Source organism: Miscanthus floridulus, chromosome 8, assembly GCF_019320115.1.
Source record: "Miscanthus floridulus cultivar M001 chromosome 8, ASM1932011v1, whole genome shotgun sequence".
NCBI classification, from domain to species: domain Eukaryota; kingdom Viridiplantae; phylum Streptophyta; class Magnoliopsida; order Poales; family Poaceae; genus Miscanthus; species Miscanthus floridulus.
In genome coordinates this window covers 145,449,722-145,468,441 of record NC_089587.1, presented here as the reverse complement: position 1 = coordinate 145,468,441, position 18,720 = coordinate 145,449,722, and the positions used below count along the sequence as shown (strand labels likewise).

The following is an 18,720-nucleotide window of genomic DNA, read 5'->3' as shown; positions in this document are numbered from 1 at the left end:
CTACAGAAAAGAAGTGCATGACAATTGTCTTATTTAGGTTTACCTATGTCTTCCTGGATCCATTAACGTTAGGATTCCCGCACTTGTGAGTGGAAGATGAATTCTGGATACGTCACGGTAATATCTCTGCACCTAATACAAGTATGATGCTCGTAAGTTGTAACTAAGCATGCATATATCACTTACAATAACACAATTACATCGATGTAATGGAGCTAATGATGATTCATAAGAATTCGTTCATTAAGTTTTGATTATTTTAATTTTAGGAGGCTCATCTATTCTCTCTTTAATGCATTTTTTAAAAGGCAATCGACAAGAGTTTGTCAAGCATATATTAATAATAAAGCAGCAGCAAATTTCAACAACCAAAATACAACAAAAACAATCCAACTACAAAATACCCAAAAGATGAAGTTGAAAGCAAGACAACCATCACAAAAAGCACACGCAAAGAACCACTCTATAGTGAAAAGCATGGAGGGCATGTGGGTTCCACGTAGGTCGTAAATATGCCTCTAGGGAGAAAAACGACATCCACTGATGCTGACAGCGCTAAACCAGAAACCTGGTCAATGGTTTTTCAACTCAAACATTGGAGAAAAGAACCACACGACAATACCTCTAACAAGGGATATGGCATCAAAGACGTTACCATTGCCGAGCCTCATGAAACCAAAAGTCCCCTCTCCCCCACGACCTGTTAATTTTTCCGTCAAAATATACTATACTCAAAAGATGCACCAGACCACTGTAGGCACCAGCTGCCAAGCAAATATTTTTGTTTTGTATTTACATATATAGTTAATGAGCACCCTTACTTGAGGTATGTGAGTGTCATATTCTTCAGCAGAGAAGGATGTGCCATTACAAGACTTTGCCACTCCTCAAAATCAATCTTCCCATCTTTCTTTGTATCTGCTTCTTCAAACGTCTTCCAAAGTGGTTTAATTTATTATGCACTTGTAATTAGTAGCTTAAAAAGGTTTTACATAATCATACGGACACCAACTTTTTTTTGGCTTCTAGCATTTGTGCACTATAGAGAGATTTAATACCTTGTCAATGATGATTTCAATTACCTCATTTTTGCTGTGAAACGAAACCTATACGCGAACGGATGTCTACAAACGAGCATGTCATCCTTCAAGCACATGATTAGTAAATAGGATTAAACGGTTAGTTTTAGTTCAAAGGGCATGTCATTTGAGAACAGTCGTGTTCCTTTGTGACACCCCGCCACTTGTGTAAATATATTTCCAAGATCAATGAAAAACAGTTCTTCCAAATCTTGTTCATTTACGTTCACTTCTAACATGTTGCTCTCAAAAACAGAGTGCGGAGTTGGCTTCTCCGTCTCCGTCGATTCCAGCGGAGGCTATCCGCTGTTGCCGGCAACGACAACTCTGATGCGCATCATCTTCTAGGACACCAGCGCTCGCTGCAGAATCATCACTGCCATACTGGTGGCCTACAGCGGGGACACAAACCAAAGAATCAGACCTGGAATGAGTTCAGAACAGTAAGAAATCATGGTTATTCATTAATCTAGTTTTTCTTACCTCAGAGACGAAATAAGCATCCGGAGCCAGCCGTGAGACGTCCATAGTACCAGATGGATCAGTTCCCGGCCGCCCATATGCGGCGGCGACGCGCTCGACCGGCGAAGGCTCTCGGCTCCTGCGTGTCCGCACACAGGGACTGCGACGGAACCACAGGGTCGGCCGGCGGTTGCTCCAACACACTCGTGGGATGTGGCGGGCCCTGCGCTCTCCCCTTGCGCCCGGCAGCCTTCGCGCTCCCGTGGCCAGCCAGCCCGAATCGGTGGCCCCGAGCCCACGGCAGCAAGCCCCGCACGTCATTACGCCCGGCGGCTGGTGACCCCGCCCGCACCCGTGGAGGCGATCCCGTGGCTACAGCCTTGCGCTCGGCGGCTAGGCCCTCGCGCAGCGGCCAGTTCCTGTGCCCGCGGTCGGCCCCCCACATAGCGACGGCGCTGATCGGCTCCAACGCCTGGTGCGCCCACGTCCTGCCAGTGGCGGCCGCTTCATCTCCTCTAATGAGGGGGAGTCTTCCTCGGCTTGAAGGTCGACGCAGACGACAGTGCAGTGAAATGGAAAGGCGACGCCGATGCCTACACATGATGGCGGCGGCTCCCAGCGATACGGCAGTTAGGGATTTCTTCCTACCGGCCGGCTGGATGAAGGCACAAGCCAAAATGGGCTAAAACAGCCCGTGAGCACCCTACCCTTTTTCCCATTGTGCCTGCACACATGGCTCACGCCGACTATGGGATGAATATTATATTCGTTTGGTCCGGCTGGTTAGTTATCTTTTTTATTATTATTTCAGCAGTGATTCGCATAAGACTATTAGTCTCTAGTGATTATATGCTGTAAAATTAAGTACTCTTATGTTTAGTCGTTGACTTCCATAACTGTATTTGTGATATTTTATTATTGTAAGACATCCTTTTATGGTATTGTTCAAAGCATTTGTCCTTGTATGTATGGCAAATCCAATAAACAATATCCTTGTTATTTAGACTATGATCTTGCGATTTACTTATTTATCTATTTATCTCGCAATCGATCATTTTATTTAAGCCCATTACGTTTTTTAATTTTAAAGCACTACGCGCTTAAATTATGGATGCAATATTTTATGTGTATTTGCTCATTATTCATATAACATAAATGTTCCACATTGTATGTTGGCCATACACAAAGTAGCACCATAGTTGTTATTGCGGGATCTACACTAAGTTCTAACTTAGTGACTATCCTCAAGTGCGTACCCAACATCATAAATTTTAGAACATATGGTCTACATCTTTTCATAAGATGACTACCATTAATTCACATTCCTATTGGTCATACACGAGGTAGTACCAAGTTGCTACTACGGGATCTACACTAATTAAGTTATAACTTAGTGACTATCCTCAATGTGTGTATCCAATTTATTTGTGAATTAACTAAGGTCTACATCAATCTTTGATGACTGCCTTAAGATGTGTTCATACAACTTACATTAATGACTTGACATCTACTGTTAACACAGATTATGCCCATTTTGAGGTCTACACCTTTACTGTGACTACCTCCGTTATGTTATTATGCATATGAGAGTTTTACACTAACATTAATACAAGATTATCTTGTCTTTATTTTGCATCCCATTACAACACTACCATAGCAATTTTAATTTACCCTTAAAAGTAAATTCAGAAAATCTATGGTTTGCACCTAGTTGGAATAATGGACACGAAAGAGTTTGATGTCTCACTCTTGATGATCACCATTATCCAACATGGCCAATGGACGTAAAGTTAAACTTTATTGTTCTATGGATTCATAGCAAAATATACTTGGTGCTCCTTGTAAGAGAGCATCACCGCTTACTGAACAATTAAGTATGGAGTTTTATTTTAAATAAAGCACCATACACATCCAGATCACACATATGTGTATCTCAATTGATGCAGATCGAAGCACTATATGGCTAGTTTTCAATGAGTGGATATGAACAACACAAGGCAGTCATTCTGCCCAATGCCAACTCTGATTGGTCATAACTTTATCTCTAGGATCTTAAGTCCACTTGAGAATATAATTATGTTGTTCCAAAATATCCCCCAATATTGCATTTTCGCGAAAGCACATAACTTACTAAATTTATTCTAGATTAATTCCTACATCACTTCATATCTAAGTGTATGATAAACTCTTATCGAGGAATCATCATTAGCATTATAGTGATGCTCTATCATCTGAAGTACATTGAATTTTCATAATCATAACAAGTTCGATGCCATATAATAATGCCATCCATAGAACTTTAATGGTAAGATTTAACACAAAAAGAAGTAGCAGCCCCGTGCATTCCTTAGAGTCAATGCATTTCCCAAATATGACAGAACCATATTTTATCACAATTGTGTATGTTACAGCCACACAACTTAGAAATGTCATGCGTTGAAACATTTAATTGATCGGTATTACAAATTCATTGGACATAAATATCCGGCTCAACAATAAAGATATGAAGCATGCTTCTATCTTCAACCTGACACCACCAGGAAGGCCAGTTGTTCACAACAAGTTTCATGAAGAAACCAAGTAGCAACCAAACGCTTAATTAATAAGTGGGTCTTATGAGCATGGAGAGCATGATCATCGAATTTTATTCGCTTGATCCATTTTGGGGACCAAAATTTGTCTCCCATTTACAAACATACCTAGTATCTACGTCCCATTTTGGTGTTATAATATAAAATGTTGTCATCAATTTCAATTGAATATCACAATAATGTGCCATCACATTTGATATTCCATTAATTAACTTGTATGTAATCTATATATCTACAAAGAATGTCATTATATTCTTCATGCTATATATAGACTTATACGAGAGTCAATCCAAATGCAAAGAGGAATTTTGCCTAGTGGATAGTTGCACCACAAACTCTATATATAGGGAAGCAAAATATTCATAAACTCTTGACAAGGAAATATTGTGTTAATCATTTGATGCGATGTCATGATAGTGGGTTTTGATCGTGCTACTATCATACTCCCTATTGGTACTCAAATAATAATCATGACTCCATTCTTGTATTCTGATTCTATAATGTACCCAATTAAAATTATAGAGATATCCGTCAATGTGGTTTTTCATATAGAAACCCCAAGATGACAACTAAGAGGAGTATTTTCTCTTAACAACGGATATGGCAATACTTAAACAAAACACCCTTGGATTTGACTACACATACATAACATATATACAATGTTGCGTACAAAATAATTCTCTCTTGATGTCAACAAGACTTGGCAGATTTGCATGGGTTATTCAACTATAAAGATAACTTGAGAATTATTGTCAATTCTATTGATCATAGCATCAATATGAGCCACTACATTTCTTGAAGAAATTTAAGAACATACATGTGACTCTATTTACTATTTTATGGACCATAAAGATACTATGTAATGCACATTTATGCATCCATAATATAGTCCCAGGTGTGTCTCTTAGTCATGAGAACCATCACTATACCAAACTCATTGCTCGAAATCTTCAATTTAGAGAAAATTATCCTAGATGCGGGATCAAATCCATTTTATATGGAACAGTTTGGTTTTTAGGTACTATATATCAAGTACCTTATGTCCATACCAATAATGGTTTGATTGAGTCTCTTATTGAGAATCAAATTGCATGACATATTAAAATAGAATTGCAATTTACCAACACTAAATTATTTTCATGTGGCCTTACACACCGCATCATAAATTCAAATTCATCAAGCTACACTTATACAACTCCCTCTGTTGCAGTATGTACGTGAAACTTTGGCCGCAGCCAAACATTTTCCATCTATGCATCGAGTATGTTTTCACATACCCATATCACCACCCCAACATACCAATAGGCATTAGGGATCCCAAGAGGTAACTCTACAAGGGATTTATAAATTGCCCATATGTTGATCACATTTGAAGATAATTCCATGCATTATGGGGAGATTTATACCACATTGAGAATGTTAGGAATCAAAAGAGCAATCCTCACATCCACATATAAAAGATTCTAAACCTAATCGTTTAGAATATCTTATATTTGCATCATATTGCAAAGAATCTGCCAGAAACATTTACTGATAATAAAGATGTCACAAAATCCTCTTATCCTACTTATAATGTGCCCGAAAGAATGGAGGTACCAATTAAAACCATTCAACTCCCACTTCCAAAGAAGAGGGGGAGAAGTACGGCCGCTCCTAAGGATAATGCTCCAAGTAAGCGTCCGAGAATACCAAGGACAATATCCTCCAAATCAGTAAATCCAAGCCAACCTCAAGTTGGTAGACACCCAAAATGGATGAACATCCAAAACCTGGATCAACGGTGCACCCAAATTCTGATCCTGGGACATTGAAACACCCTGACTCCATATGGGAAATGACTCGGAGTCCAAAAGGGTTAACATTTTCACATGCTATATTGATTTCAAGAACCGAATCAATCATTTAAAGACTACAAATTGTCGCGACATATACTCCTCAAAGATTGCTTTTTCACCTTACTGGATCCAGACCAAAAGTCCTAGGCAAAGTGTCTTCACACTCAAATTTGGTCAAACTAAAAGGTGGCAAGTAAGAAGATTGCTCTTGTTCAATGATGAGAAGTATTACCACGGTAATATCTTTCCTCACAGAGTTTTTTTTCAGAAGCAAGGTGGTGAACAATGAGAGCTTGTAACATATGATTTCACGTAGAGACCCAGCATAGCATACCCCATGGTATGTGTTAAAATGAAGTTTTTCAAATTCAATAATTGGCAGATCAAATGAATTTGATAGATTCAGACGTATAAGTCCCAATGGACTTCACATTCTGAATCCAAATACAAATCACAACATACATTGTATATAATTAAGCATGATTACGTATATTGGTTATTTTGATATCATCATGATACAGAAATAATTATGCAATCATTTGAGATACAATTTCCATCATGTGGATTTGAGATGGAGGATTTGGGTAAGACCAAATATTGCTTACAACTTGACAACCGTCCTTCAAGGACTTTAGTGCATCAGCCTATATCTAGAAAATATTGGAGAAATTCAATATAGACAAATCATATCATAACAAAACCCCGATGGTTGTTCATTCTTTAGAAATAGAGAAAGATCTATTTAGACCATGAGATATTAGAGAAAAGATATTGGGACCGAGGTTTCATATCTTAGTGTCATTGGAGCACTTATGTATCTTGCAAATTGCACTAGGCCTGATATCACATTTGCAATGAACATACTAGTTAGACATAGTGTAAATCCAACTCACCATCATTAGACGGGAGCGAAGCATATCCTCAAATATCTTAGTGGCACAAAGGATCTTGGTTTATTCTTTAAGAGAAATCATGATCCCAATATGATTGGATACACAGATGCTAGTTACTTATCTGGTCCCCATCCCAAACTGAATTTGTATTCTTATATGGAGGTACATCTATTTCATGAAGTCTTCTAAACAGACTCTGACGACGACCTCTACTAATCATTCTGAAATTATTGCTCTATACGAGGCATCACATGAATGTGTATGACTTCGCAGAATGATTAACCACATACAACAGGCATGTGGTATTGGTTTGATTAAATCACCTACAATTATCTATGAAGATAATTTCACTTATGTTATATAGATGCAAACAGGTTACATAAAGAGTAATATCGCTAAGGACATTGCCCCTAAGTTGTTTTATTCCCTTAAGTTACAAAAAAAGCGAGTAAATAAACATCTTCCAAATCACCGCATGCGATAATCTCGCTGAACTATTTACTAAGTCCTTACCAACTTCTATGTTTCAAAAATTTCTACATAAGATTGGTATGCGACGACTTCAAAATTTACAAGAATCAGGAGGAGACATCTCCTAGATGTTGACATGTACTAGTATCATATTATACTCTTTTCTTTCACAAGTTTTACTCATAAGGTTTCTTGTTAAAGTTTTTAATGAGGTAATATTAACATAAGCATGTGTCATATTTTCTATTTTTCCCATCGGGTTTTTATGGGAAATATTAAAGACACATATTGCCCTCACAACTCATTCATGTTTTTTCCCTGAAAAGGTTTTTCATGTGAGTTATCCAAGAGGCAATACCAATAATATGTCGTCACATTTTCTCCTAATTTTCCCACTGGATTTTTACAGGAGTTTTAGCGGCATATCACTTTATATTGCTCCTCATATTTTTCCTGAAAGGTTTTTGGGGGAGTTATCTTTATGTCGTATCTCTAATATTTTTTTCCATTGGGTTTTTTAATGGGATACCAATGACATAGTGGTTTATTTAAATCACAAATAAATATGTTATTTTCTCCTCATTTTCCAATAAGATTTAAAGGAGTTTTTATGGCATATCATATATTCCTTAGATTTTTCCCATAGGGTTTTTTGAGGAATTTCAGCTTACAGCTGCATTGATCTCAAGGAAGATTCGATTAAGGGGGAGTGTTGTGAAACGACACCTATACATGAACGGGCGTCTATAGACGAATAGGCGTCTCTTCATGAGTGATCTCATCCATCAAACATAGGATTAGTGGATATGATTAGACAGTTAATTTTAGTTCCAAAGGGCATGTCTTTTGGGAACAGTCGTGTCCCTTCGTGACACCCCTCCACCTATATAAATATATTTTCGAGATCAATAAAAGCAACAGTTTGTTCACATCTTGTTGAAGGGACCGTGATGCCTAAGAGGGGGGGTGAATTAGGCAACTTAAAATTCTAACTCTAAACTATGGCCTCTTTTTCTAACCCTAGCGAAACATATGCAATAGATAAGCTATCTAGATGTGCAACTATGGTTTTGCTAGTGTGTTGCTATCTCTACCGCAAACGTAGTAAAGTAATCAATGTAAATGCGGAAGCTAAAGGCAAGGTAGAGATATGCAAACTCCCGTCGACGACTCCGGTATTTTTACCGAGGTATCGAGAAGCGCGCAAACTTTCCCCTAGTCCTCGTTGGAGCCCCTCACAAGGAATCCCTCACAAGGGCCAAGCTTCCGGCTGGGTACCTCCGTGGATAGCCTCGGGCCTTCCCCACGCGCAAGTGGGTCTCTGATGTGCCTCTCGGCAAGCCTCTCCCAGATGCTCCCCGCCGTCTTCACTATCAAGCTTTCGGCCGAAATACCGTGGGCCTTGTTTCCTCCGGTACACGGTGGCAGCCACACCACAAACACGGTTGGTGTGATCTTGCAAGACTTCAAGCTCCTCTGATGTACAACACTTGTGCTCACAAGCATGGGGTGGCAAGAGGTATGCAAACCTCACTAAACACTAGACATACACCTAGAGCAAGCGCATAAGTGGTGGTCTAATCAACCTAAGCACTTCGCAAAGCACTTATGCTAATCACCTAATAAAACACTAAGCACTATGCATGTGGAGATCACTAAAATGGTGTACCAACACCCTTGGTATGTTTCCTCAGCTCCACACTTCACAAAATGGCCGGTTGGGGGTCTAGAGCTGAGGAAACATACCAAGGGTGTTGATACACCATTTTAGTGATCTCCACTTGCATAGTGCTTAGTGTTTCATCATGTGATTAGCGTAGGTGCTTTGCGAAGTGCTTAGGTTGATTAGACCACCGCTTATGCGCTTGCTCTAGGTTTAGGCCTAGTGTTTAGTGAGGTTTGCATACCTCTTACCACCTGGTGCTTGCGAACACCATTGTTGTACATCGGAGGGGCTTGAAGTCTTGTGAGATCACACCAACCGTGTTTGTGGTGTGGCCGCCACCGTGTATCGGAGGAAACAAGGCCCACGGCGCTTCGATCGAAAGCTTGATAGTGAAGACGGCGGGAAGCATCCGGGAGAGGCTTGCCGAGAGGCACATCGGAGACCCACTTGCGCGTGGGGAAGGCCCAAGGCTATCCACGGAGTTACCCGACCGGGAGCTTGGCCTTTGTGAGGGATTCCTTGCGAGGGGCTCCAACGAGGACTAGGGGGAAGCTTGCGTGCTTCTCAATACCTCGGTAAAAATACCAGAGTCATCAATGGGAGTTTGCATATCTCTACCTTGCTCTTTAGCTTCCACATTTACATTGTTTACTTTACTACGTTTGCGGTAGAGATAGCAACACACTAGCAAAACCATAGTTGCATATCTAGATAGTTTATCTATTGCATAGGTTTTGCTAGGGTTAGAAAAAAAGGCCATAGTTTTTGAAGTAGAATTTTTAAGTTGCCTAATTCACCCCCCCTCTTAGATGTCACGGTCCCTTCAATTGGTATCAGAGCCAGGTTGGCTCAATTTGGACCTTTGGCTTAACCGCCATTGAGCCGACGCTATTTAGAGTGGTTAGGATGGATACCGCTAGGCCTCCGTACTTTGACGACACTAACTTCCCATTCTATAAAGCTAGAATGGCTTGCCACCTTGAGGCGGTTGATTTGGGTGTATGGAGAGTCACTCATGACGGGATAAAACCCATCAAGAATCCCAAAAAACCCACAAAGAGTGATGAAAAAGAATTACACTTCAATGCTAGAGCTAAAAATTGCTTGTTTGAATCACTTAGTATGGATGTTTTTAACCAAGTATTCACTTTAAATACGGCACACAAAATTTGGTTAAAACTCCAAGAGCTCCATGACGGCACAAGCAATGTCCGTGAGCAAAAACATTGTCTAACAAAGCAAAACTATGATTCCTTTACTATGAATGATGATGAGCTTGTTCGTGATATGTATTCTTGTTTGAATCTAATTATCAATGAGCTCCATTCTATAGGATTATTAAAGCTAGATGATGCGGATATCGTGAGGAAGATCATCTCCGTGCTACCACAAAAGAAATATGCAAGCATCATCACCATCCTTCACAACATGGAGGACTTGAGCAACATGACCCCAGGCATAGTCATTGGCAAGTTAGTGGTATTTGAAATGTCACGTAAGATGGGGCAAGAAGAAGCTTCTTCATCAAGCAAAGGCAAAGCTCTCGCTTGTAGCAAGAAAAAGAAGATGAAGGGTAAGCAAGTCGAGACAAGCTCAAGCTCAAGTTCCTCAAGTGAAGATGAAGAAGAAGATGAGGACGATGATGATGATGATGATGATGAAGATTCAAGTGATGATCAATCTTCCTCCTCCACCTCCGATCTTGATGAAGAATCAATCAAAGTGATCAATAAGGTGGAGAAGATGATCCAAAGACTCTGTCAAGGGTGTGCCCATCCAAATTCAAGATTTCATTTTCACAAATCAAAGAAAAGAGCAAAGAAAGAAAGGATGCTATGGATGCGGTGAGTTGGGGCACTTTGCGGAAGTTTGTCCAAACAAGCCCACACCCAAGACAAAGAAGAAGGCATGCAAGAACCAAGCCCTCACATCAATAAGATCATGGGATGATTCTTCAAGTGAAGAAGAACCCCATCACAAGAGGCGAGGCCGCAAGCACTCATCATCAAGCTCTTCTCGTGTGTGCCTTATAGCACGAGGTAACGAAAGCTCTTCCTCTAGTGAGAGTGATAGTGATGATGATATGTCTTCTTATCACAAACTTGTGCAAGAAAATCTTAATTATGCTAAAGCTTGCACTAGTCAACAAAAGAAGCTCAAAAGTTTAAAAGAAAGGCTAGATAGTTTACAAAAAGCATACAAAACCTTGCTTGAATAATATGAGAACTTTGCTAATCTCAATGTTGAACTATCTACTAAAATTGAGAGACTTGAGACTAGTGCAACAACAAATGCATGCACAATCAATGATGAGCATCTTTTAAAGAAAAATGAAAAATTAAAAGAAAAGTTAGCTAGCTCACAAGAAGCATATAGTAGTTTGCTTGCTAAAATGGAAACCATGTGCAAACATTGTGATGAGCTAACTAATAAAGTTGCTAATCTTGAAGCCGTTAGCACAAACCCCACCAGGGCATCTAAAAAGAAAAATTCTATCTTTAACATGTCTAAAATGATGCATCTACTTCTTGTAATGATTTATGTTTAGACTCACCTTTGTGCAACCAAGTTTGTGTTGGGAAAGTTATTGTAGATACATGCACACAAGAGGTTGCAAAGGAGAATGAGCAACTCAAGCAAGAAGTAGCTCGCCTCACCAAAGACTTGACTCAAGTGAAAGGCAAGGCAAAGCAAACCCAACTTCATCAAGATAACACCATCAAGGGAGTGAAGAAGCTTGATGAAGGACAAACCGTGGTTTGCTACGTGTGCCACAAGGAAGGTCACAAGTCCTATGAGTGCAAGGTGAAGAATGAGGGAGGAGCAAAGAAGAAAGAGAAAAAGCAAACAAGCAAGCTCTCCAACACCTACACCAACAAGGTGGACAAGAAGGCCTCCACACCTTATCTCTTGAAGAAGAAGAAAAATGATAAGGAGGTGGCCATCAAGGTGAACAAGCAAGCCAACAATGGGGTCAAACGCTTTTGGGTGCCAAAGGGAATCATTTCCAACATAAAGAGCACCAAGAAGGTTTGGATCCCGAAAGAGAAGTGAGAAGTTCGTCGGACTTCGGGGAATTTGGAGACTTGGCAAAGTTTGGGTGCATTTCATGGGGTGCATCATGATGGACAAAGTCATTGCCAAGTAGGTTAGTGAATACTATAGACCCAAATTCCCCTTCCCATGTTAGGTAACTAGATGTTATTACTTTCAAATAGTATTCATTTCAATTGGTTTTGTTTTTAATTGATATACTCTTAAAGCATCCAGTTATCTTTCATGCCTATGTTTGCATTTACATGCTAAAATCTTTTGTCATGCATTCAATAGGTATATCATATGGTAGGCTTGCTCGGTTTCATTATCAACCCTTGGAGCAAACTTACATGGTTTAAAATTATTTAGGAGCACGGCACATAGCTAGTTTTATAATTATTTATCTAATATATGCCAAAGTCTAAATTGTAGATAATCTCTCCAAAAATGTGCATAAATTTTACAAGTATTCAACACTTGTGTGCACAAATTTAGGGGGGGCTTAATCTACAAGTTGGATGCCTTGAGACTAACACTTTTTCAAATAGTATCATTTTTTTTAAAACCTATCACATGTGTAGTAGTCTCATTGTAAGGAAATTGGAGTCCCCGGAGTGAAGCATCATTCTTCAATTGGCATCATCATGTTGATTTCATTTCATATTTATATGCTTTCTCCATGCATTATATAGACCAAACTCTCTTGAACAATAAATTGCTAACTATGCATATGCTTTACTTTCTACCATATGTATGCATATATTTAGGGGGAGCTTAGTCTATATAATGTGAGGGTCAAATTTTGTGATCCATTTCACTCTATACTCAAAGGATCACGAAATTTGACCCTCCCTTGTGCTACTAATGTCTTCCTTTTCGGTGTTTAATGCTAAAGGGGAAGAATTTGAAGGACCAAAGGCAAGCATCAAGTTGATGTCTACAAGTGGCAATGGTCTGAGAAAGGGTGAATTATGGATTAGTCTAAGTAATGGGAGAATTTTTTTGAAAACTAGGCTTTAATCCATAATATCACATGGGGACATTTGCAAGGGCAAGACAAGCTTTTAAGTAAAGTTTCAATTAGTATCTATCAATTAGTATCATATAACCTTGCCCTTTGTATTGCATCCTAGCAAGTAGGTAGTTTTTAACTTCCAAATTCTTATTATTTGCTTGCTTTAGTCGTGTTGACATCAATCACCAAAAATGGGGAGATTGTAAGGAAAATAGACCCTTGGCCCATTTACTTTGGATTTTGGTGTTTGATGACCAACACAACCAAATTGGACTAATGAATTTACAATTGTTTGTTTTATAGTGCAATAGGGTGCAAGACGTGACTTGGACGAAGACGACATGATGATCCGATGATCAACACCATAAGCAAGACCTTAGGAGCACAAGAAAAGACACAAGATATCAAGCAAAGTCCAAGCACGAAGATAGGAACCAAGGCGGACGCAAGATCGTGAAGAAACGAGCTCATACAAGGCACAGGACGCTGCACCGGACGCTGCACAGGACGCTGCACAGGACGCTCCGATCAAGCAACAACAGAGTCAACAGCAGCGACCGGACGCTACACAGGACGCTGCACCGGACGCTCCGATGCACAGGACGCTGCACCGGACGCTGCACAGGACGCTGAGTGCCAGAGTCCGGTCAACATCAGTAAGGTTCCAGAGAGCCGTTTTTGTGACCGGACGTGTTCGGTCAGTACTGACAGGACGCTGGTCAGACTCCGGTCAGGAGCAGAAAAGCGGGATTTCGTCCCCAACGGCTACTTTCTCAGTGGGGCTTATAAATAGACCCTCCCAACCGGCCATTTGGGGTGTGTGGAGCTGAGGAAACATACCAAGGGTGTTGATACACCATTTTAGTGATCTCCACTTGCATAGTGCTTAGTGTTTCATCATGTGATTAGCGTAGGTGCTTTACGAAGTGCTTAGGTTGATTAGACCACCGCTTATGTGCTTGCTCTAGGTTTGGGCCTAGTGTTTAGTGAGGTTTACATACCTCTTACCACCCGGTGCTTGCGAGCACCATTGTTGTACATCGGAGGGGCGTGAAATCTTGCGAGATCACACTAACCGCGTTTATGGTGTGGCCGTCACCGTGTACCGGAGGAAACAAGGCCCGCAGCGCTTCGGCCGAAAGCTTGATAGTGAAGACGGCGGAAAGCATCCGGGAGAGGCTTACCGAGAGGCACATCGGAGACCCACTTGCGCGTGGGGAAGGCCCGAGGCTATCCACGGAGTTACCCGACCGGGAGCTTGGCCTTTGCGAGGGATTCCTTGCGAGGGGCTCCAACGAGGACTAGAGGAAAGCTTGCGCGCTTCTCGATACCTCGGTAAAAATATCGGAGTCATCAACGAGAGTTTGCATATCTCTACCTTGCTCTTTAGCTTTCGCATTTACATTGTTTACTTCACTACATTTGCGGTAGAGATAGCAACACACTAGCAAAAACATAGTTGCACATCTAGATAGTTTATCTATTGCATAGGTTTTGCTAGGGTTAGAAAAAGAGACCATAGTTTTTGAAGTAGAATTTTTAAGTTGCCTAATTCAACCCCCCCTCTTAGACGTCACGGTCCCTTCACTTGTTCATTTACATTCACTTCTAACAATTTGAAAGGTTTAGATTTGATTCGGCAAGTGTTAACTACATCATTTGCTTCAGCTGTAACGAAACAAAGGCCTATGAGACTTAACCATTATTTGTCAGCATAATATATATAGTGATAGTTATGTAATTGGGGGCAATTTTGTATTCACCTCCAGTCGTTCGATGAAGCCTTGATTTTTGATATCATACAGTCTGAAAGCAACTTCAGAAAGCAAACTTTTGTAAGCACTTCTTATTCGAATATCTTAGGTACGTATATGGTAAAAGAAGCTAAACTAGTCTCAGTACAGCAAAAATATGGGAAGCCCTCACAACATGCAAGGTTGAGTAGATTTATCAGTATTCACAAGAGCACAATAGGGAGGTTGCCTAGTGATGCCAAATTCCGTAAATATAAGATAAGAAATCGATGAGGTAATGGAATTATATTGCAGCTGCTCAACTTATACAGATAATAAAGAGGGGGTGAATCTAGATAAGATAGGTATGGATGAAGATAGCCAGAAAATAATTGACTTACAGTTAATCTTATCATCAACAGGAGTGTTAGGATGGAAGACCGAAAGAGCCCGAGCAAATTCCTCAAATTCGAGTCCCTTAGTTTCGTTGGTGTCAAACAAATCAAATACCTGAAAACACGTGTGCAAAGTTATCGACAAATAAATAAGAAATCAGTGGGCATGCATTTTTTGTTAATTCCTTTATCCAACCTATAGACAAATTAATGCAATTGCTCGGTCCTCTACCTCTAAACATGGTGTAGTAGCTAGGGAGTAAATAATAAATCATTTTTTCTTCGAAATGAATGGGGTGAAATAAATAAATTGACCCGGTGACATTTGATACCATCAATTTTATCTCCAATGTTGATATCTCTAAACTAGCATACCAAGTGCCTATCCTCTTCTTAATAAAAAGAAGTAATTAATATTGATCCACTCCATTATTTGAGGACGTGAAAAAAAAAACAGGTTGAGATATATAAAAGCTCCCCAGCATGGCGTGAGCATAACACGTACGTACCCGGTCAACAAAAATTGTGAATCGTTTGTTGTCACCGAAGACTTTAAGGTTGAACTCTTCCTGCAAATAAAGTGAGAGAACATGAACATGCATGACGCCGTTGTTATTGGGTTGTACATGCATGCCCTAAAAACGGATGAGAAAACAGGAAATGCACGCAGAGCAGAGCAGCTTCAGGCATGCATACAACTGAGAGTGAGAGATGATGATGATGGGATCGATCTGTACGTGCATCTAAAGCAGCTGACCTTGCTGATCATGTCATCCTCCACGGCGGCGCGGTCAGTCCCTTGAACAGCACGTAGAGGGCTTCGATCTCGTTGACGCTAACTACACCACGCAACGCACGTCTCTCTCTCTCTCTCTCTCTCTCTCTCTCTCTCTATATATATATATATATATATATATATATATATATATAGAGAGAGAGAGAGAGAACTACTACCATGTGCTATAAAATTATTTATTATGTAGCCACCTTGCGTTACGATAATGACTATGTTAATTTATGAGATTATAGTAACTTCTTACTAAGTGGTTTACTATAATGTTATTGTAAATATCTTCATGTGTTATAGTAACTCAATTATCGTAAATATGTATTGACATTATCGTAAATTAGTATATAAATTATCGTAAATGAAGGTGGCTACAAAATAACTTATTTTGTAGTTGGCTACTGAATATACTCTCTCTCTCTCTCTCTCTCTCTCTCTCTCTCTATATATATATATATATATATATATATATATATATATATATATATATATATATGCAATGGCAAGCCTTACTCTCACCTATGCAATGCGAGGAGATCACGACTCGAACCCGGGACCATTCGGTCACATGTGGTAAAACTCTACTGCTTGCACCAGGCCCGCTCTTCACACACACACACACACACACACACACACACACATATATATATATATATATATATATATATATATATATATATATATATATATATATATATAGAACTACTATCCTGTAGCTGGCTACAGAATAACTTATTCTGTAGTCACTTTGAGTTATGATAATTACTATGTTAATTTACGAGATTATAGTAACTCCTTACTAAGTGGTTTAATATAACGTTATGGTAAATATCCCCATGTGTTATAGTAACCCAACTATCGTAAATATGTATTGACATTATGGTAAATTAGTATATAAAATTATAGTAAATGGAGGTGGCTACAGAATAGCCTCTCCCTATATATATATATATATATATATATAGAACTACTATTCTGTAGTTGGCCATAGAATAACTTATTCTGTAGCCACTTTGAGTTACGATAATTACTATGTTAATTTACAGTAACTCCTTACTAAGTGGTTTACTATAACGTTATGGTAAATATTCCCATGTGTTATAGTAACCCAACTATCGTAAATATGTATTGACATTATGGTAAATTAGTATATAAAATTATGGTAAATAGAGGTGGCTACAGAATAACTTATTTTGTAGCCGGCTGCTGAATAGCCTCTATATATATATATATAGGGAGAGGCTATTCAGCAGCCGGCTACAAAATAAGTTATTCTGTAGCCACCTCTATTTACCATAATTTTATATACTAATTTACCATAATGTCAATACATATTTACGATAGTTGGGTTACTATAACACATGGGAATATTTACCATAACGTTATAGTAAACCACTTAGTAAGGAGTTACTGTAAATCTCGTAAATTAACATAGTAATTATCGTAACTCAAAGTGGCTACAGAATAAGTTATTCTGCAGCCAGCTATAGGATAGTAGTTCTATATATATATATATATATATATATATATATATATATATATATATTACAGTACATAAAGTTGTAGTACCGGGGACTCAGGAAGGAAGAGAGCAGTTGCATGCAGATAGCGGCGAGAAAAAGTATAGCAGAGCAGAACACTTGCATATGGTTTGGTTGCACAGGAGCAAGGGATCGCGGGGGCCGTCCGTGACAGAGGCGGACCTGCTGCTGCAGCACACCACCTTGGCCAGCCACGACCAGAACCCCGCCATCTACCTAGCTCCGGCGTCGGCTATCGATCGGCCTTTGCTTAATTGCGAATTGCGATGCCGATCGACCGACCTGATGAGGCGCCGGCCGGCGGGCGTAATAAAGTAACTAAGGGTTCACGTATGTGGGATCGGACTGGTACAGGGTACATTCGCTTCCTTTATAATTCGTACTTTTTAGTTTGTTTTTTCAATCGGAACATTGTTTTTCTTTCACAGAACTCGTTAAAAAGTTTAGAAACCAAAAAATACAATTTAAAAGTTGATGGACCTAGATGACATACCACCAAAAGTTAATGACCTAAAAATACAATTTGAAAGCTGATGGACCTAGATGACACACCGCCAAAAGTTAATGGACCAAAAAATACAGTTTAAAAGTTGATGGACCTAGGAGACACACCATCAAAATTTAATAAACCTACGGTGCATTTTACTCTAAACAAAATATAGATATCACAGAACTGGACAGCTGAGTATGTTACTTCCTATCAATAACCAGCCACACTAACTTGCCATCATAATTAATGCACGTACCTTTTAACCAGAAGTCCATAACACCCAAAAGAGACAGGTTAAGGCAGGCAAGACCCAGCAATTATTTTCTCCTAAAAATATCGCTAATTAACTACCCTTCATCATAACCAGCTAGCCATTTGGGAATAACATCTAACGCACTTAAGAAATTTAACGAAACAAAGGGTGTACATTGAAATACAAAAGAAAATCATTAGCATAGCCATCACTCTGGTTGTAGCATGATCTAGATAAAACAAACTCTGAGTACAGTTCCAAACTTATAGATGACATAAGATTGCTTCTATTTTTGCACAGGAGAACTTAAAAGTTCAAAATTTTGCTTCACTGCCCAGCTATCCAAGTTTTTTGGCTAGAAGTTTTATGACACATGCTCCCTATCTTATATTAGTATAACATGAGCTGGATGGTTCAACGTACATGAGATGATTAATGAACCCACATCCTTGGCATACTAGCAATGTATATAC

The 18,720-nt window shown here is 39.4% G+C and overlaps 1 pseudogene; it reads right to left on the bottom strand.

Moving 5' to 3' along the window:
• Positions 1–68: 68 nt before the first annotated feature.
• On the bottom strand, positions 69–17,716 carry LOC136469976 (calcineurin B-like protein 6; annotated as a pseudogene).
• Between the last annotated feature and the right edge of the window lie 1,004 nt (positions 17,717–18,720).